Raw genomic sequence first — 5,203 nt, 5'->3', positions numbered from 1 at the left:
CCTTTTTGTTTCTTCATTGCACTTTATTTATTCATCATTTGCACTTCATGTACACTTGAAAACCACTTTATGTCATCAAGAAACATTTAACTATATTCTCATTTCATTCCAATTGATGCTTGGATCTTCAAAACCTACAAATCATGAATTTTTCATTGTTTAGTTCCATAGGAACATAATTTTCCTAAGTTTAACCATAAACTGTAAAATCCAAATAAATTTCTAATTATTTGACTTGAAATTAAATGAAAAACACTAAAACACACATAAACATCCAGACATAAATATGCAAAATGAACATCCAGACATAAATTAAATGAAAAACACTAAAACACACATAAACATCCAGACATAAATATGCAAAATGAACACTTATCAAGCAACAAATCAAAATTAAGAACACGTCCTACACATATCAAATCAACCTCTTTAAATGACTAAATCACTTCATTGACATCCAAATTATTACCAATAAATTAAAACAAGAGAAATACTCTGTTAATCATATACTGTATATAGTAGAAGATATGAAAGGATTCGAGAAATAAGCAAGAGTTTGACTCCACTAGAACTTTTGCCAAATTCACTCCTATAGATAGTTTCAGTCCAACAAGAGATTGAAAAGAAAAAAGAAATCTCAAGTATGAATATTTGCATGAATTTGGAAAACATGCCTAAGGTAGAGGAGTAAATATTCGCATTCTTTAAGGGTTGAGAATTGAAAACTAGAAACAGGGGAAATGAAACAAATGGAAAACAAACTAATTTAGTACGATATTAATTACTCAAAATCTAGAAATTCAAGAAAATTCTTTACAAAATACTAAGTATTCTTGGTCTAGAGATCAATCTAGACCCTATTCAGAAGAAGTAAAAATTCGGGGGTCTAGGATTGATCAACATCAAGAACAGTACTCCAAGTTATGATTAATTGACTACTATAAAATAAATGATCAATAATATTACTCCTGAGTAGAAGAAGACAAAATAATGCATTATAGACTTGAGAACCATGATGAAGACAACAAAGTTGATCAAGATTTAGTACAAAGTACTTGATAAAATTTGAACCCTTCACTATCGGCAAAGTAAACTTCTAGAGGAGGTGTTGCTTCCATGATGAATAGATTGTACCCATTGCTGCAGTAACAAATGAGACATCGCCAAATGTAGAAGGATTGTCGGTGGACAAGTGTTAGGTCCTAAAGTAACATAAGAGGAGAGGTGGATTAGATTGATAAAAATTAAAGCAAATAAAGACCAATTTTCACCCAATTATTCAACCGAAATAATTTAAGTGAACAAGCACTCAAACAAACACAATAATAATATACATATATATAAGCAAATTAAGTCATAAAACAAATAACAAAAATAGAACAATAAAGTAAAAGTATTGCAAACTAATAAAACTCTCAAAATTCTTCCAAAGTTGAAGTTGAATCAACCAAGTTGTTTCTTCAATTGATGGTGACACTAACCAATTTGTACAAGTGAAGGCTCACTTCTTCCTCATCCTAAAAGCCTTTAGTTAAACCAAGGAGTTTTACAACTCTCATAATTAACTCTCAACTAACTACAATTGAAAGTTCATCCAATCAATTAAGAACTACTTTACAAATGAGGATCACCTTCACAAAGGTTTTATTTCTCCTCTCTGAGAAGCCTCACAAACCCAACTTTCTCCACACCCATACAATAATCAAAGTATATTTCTACCCAAATATCACTCTTGAAAGCTTGTATTTTGTGTAGACAAAAGTCATTCTTCTTCTCATACTTGGGAGTATTTATAGATGATGAAATTTTGCCTCAAAAGCATCTTCAATGGTAAAAAAACTAGCTACTAGAAAACTAGTCGTTAGAGCTGCTCAACATCTAACAGGAACCCTTTATGCCCAAGCCCTGCATTCGAAACTCAATTAGATGTTTGATCCAAATTTTCTGCATCTGACAGATGCATCCGAAAGAAGGTCAGAATGTTCTAATCTTTGTTCTCAATATTTCGGACGACTAACAAATGAGATGCGTTTGATCCATGAGACACTGTCATCTTCTATTCCTTCTTGACTTTCTTTTCTTCTTACTTCAATGACTAAGAACCTATCCTAAATCATTGCTTATGTCAATACATTAGTCGAAATCATCATTTTGTTTCATTATCATCAAAACCAAGGAATGGTCAACCTAAGTCTTCAATCTCTCCCTTTTTGATGATGACAAACAAAGTGATGATTTCTTTGATGAAATAAACAAAGTAACGATACCAATTGTAAGGTCTCAAAGCAATCTAAGAAGGGGGTGAATTAGGTTGATTAAGAACCTAGTTGGATTAGAGGCAATTTTGCACAATTAAAATTTACCAAGTTGTCGAAGTGATCAAATCACTTGTTTACACAAAAACCAAGTAAAATCAAGTAGAATAAAGCAATGAAGAGCAATTAAACAAATGAAATAAAGGAATTAGAGAAATGATAAGATAGTGCAAACCAACTCTTCCAAATTTAACCAAACTTGAAGTTTTGTTCCACTAATGAAATTTCTTCAATTTGGTGAAGCAAACAAATCTTGTAAAATAGAAGGATCACTGTTTATTCACCCCAAGCACTCCTTGGTTGATCCAAAGAGTTCTAAAACTAACTTTAATTAACCCTCACAATGCTACAAATTCAATGTCTCACTTAAGCTTGAAAAGCTTTTACAATGATTTCATCTCACAAACAATCAGAACTGTAAAAAGAGAGTATTTTCTAGCTAAAATCACTCTTAAATATCCTTTTCTTTTTTTTTTGATTTTTATCTTTTCTTACTGGAATCCTTTGCCATTTGGATTTCTTCAATGAACAAGAATGTCGTTACATATATTTTAAATTTTAGATGGTTGAAAATTGGGATTCTCTGCTTCTTTGTAAAAGAATGGTGATAGAGAAAGCCGCTAACAACAAAAGGGAAATTGAAAAATAAAGGCAACCATGGTTATACTTATTTTTTGGATAATTTTAGGAACTTCCCTTGAGGTTTCAAACAATTTCACTCGACTCCATTCACTACAACAAAAAAGGGATTTGGCAAGGAACAAAAGTTCTCGCCAAAAGTTTTGACTTCCTCGCCAATGAATTTCAGCGAGGAAAATGCTTCCTCGCCAAGTTTGTCGCTAGATGCTGATCGCTAAAAGTTATTAGCGAGAATGCTGCTGCCTTTCTCACTAATGGAACAAATTAATAGCAAGGGCAGACCTCCTCGCTAATTGCCGGAATGCTATGGCGAGAAAAACTTTCCTTTCCACTAAAATCAAAAACTCCCCACAAAAACTAGTGGTTCCTTGCAAATAGTCAAGGTGTTTTGTGAGGAAAATAGTGTGTCCTCACCAATAATATAGAATTGGCAAGGAGCTTTTTGACAAATCTGCAATCCCCCATACTAGTAAAACATTTTTGGCCAGGAAAGTTTCCTCTCTAAAGCGATAGTTGATTCTTGCCTAACTATTCGGTGGGAAAATGTTCCCCTCCAATGCTGTTGTGAACATTTCTTAATCCCATTTTAATATGCTAATCTTAATTCCTTGAGCCAATTATGGAGTGGTTTTGTTAGAAAATTTAGCTGCAAATAGTTTTTTTTTTATTTAGGGGAGAAAAGCTTTTGCTTTATTTGTTGTCTCATCAAAATCTCAAACCATCAGTTTCTACCAATATTGACAGAGTAATACATGGTATACTTATAAATAGAGAAACAAACCTGTTGAATAAATTGATACAGAGAAACATATGCTGCAGAACAGTACAGACATAATTGGCGTCCTCAAAATCATTCTAGAATACCTAAAATGCTATTGACTTTTGGGATCCAAGCCGCCTCTTTCTCAGTCGCTCAGCGATGATAAATGTAAGTTCAAGTGATTGAGAGCATTAAGCCTAGGATCACAGTGTGTGTGGTAGCGTGAGCTTAGATCATCAAAGGATCACAGTACGCGATCCACCAATGTATTCTGTCACATTTTGGCCAGTCATCTCCAAATGGACTCCTCCAGGGTGGCTGCCTTCTTGCTTATGCACATCAAAGAATGCTCTTACTTCCACCCTGATAGCATCAAAAGGCCGAGTATTTAGACCACAAGGAGCTTTGATGGTGTTTCCATGCATAGGATCACTAATCCAAGTTACAATTTGCCCTGCCCTTCGGACAGCTCTGATCAAATGAGGAAGCTTCACTCTCATGTTCTCTGCCCCTATTTTGGTGATTATGGTGATCCTTCCTGGCTTGTTCTGAGGATTCAAAATCTCAATGAGCTTGACTAGCTTATTTGGATCCATCTTGTTGTTATTAAGATTAGGCTGGTATAATATAGGAAAGAATAAATATAAACTGAAAAGAAAGAAATGGGTGGAGATTGAAAATAACAATCCGATGCTTGTGAGCACAATTTTCTTAAAACAGATTCGCCCCCTACAAGTAGAGTGCTCGAGGTTAAAGCAGGCGTCTGTCTCCCAGGATACAACGGATTAAAGGTGAATATGTTAGCACCAAACTTTTTCACCACAGCGAACTCGAACTAAAGCAATATGGAACACTATAAAAGATGGAGATGCAAAAGAATAAAAAAAAAATAGAGAGAGAGCTCTTTTCTCAAAACAAAATAAAAGAGAGTTATTATAGATGCTGGCCAAGGGTGATTGTAGAAATTGGAAACAAATGTTAAATTCCATTTAATTATCTTCACATTTATCAAAGTACCACATTCATGTACATACATGTATTCTCTATAAGAAAACTCCAAATTCATGTATATAAATACTTAATTCCTAAGTACATGAATCCTAGGTACATGAATGATAGATAATTATCCTTGGATTCTATCAAGAGTGCCATTATGAGAACGATTTTCTCATTCACTCTACAATGGATTTTTCCATTTTTCCAACAATCCCCCACATGAATGAAAAAATTGTTTTGAATTTGACTCTACAGTAGTGTTCCACAACTGAAACCTGCATAAGATAGGTTGGTGTTACCATTTGAACCTTCTCTCGTGAAATACACTTACTTTACTAGCAATCCAGTAGACATGATGTCCTTGAACTGTCCCACTTTTCAGTGTAAATGAACCATATATTTCACACAGGAATCATGCTCCATTTGTTCAGTTCTCATAATTATGTTCGTTTTGGCCATGAACATCAACCTGGTTCAGCAACAGTTTTTAGAA

This window comes from Coffea arabica, chromosome 5c (assembly GCF_036785885.1).
Source record: "Coffea arabica cultivar ET-39 chromosome 5c, Coffea Arabica ET-39 HiFi, whole genome shotgun sequence".
NCBI classification, from domain to species: Eukaryota; Viridiplantae; Streptophyta; class Magnoliopsida; order Gentianales; family Rubiaceae; genus Coffea; species Coffea arabica.
This window is presented reverse-complemented; position numbering follows the sequence as displayed.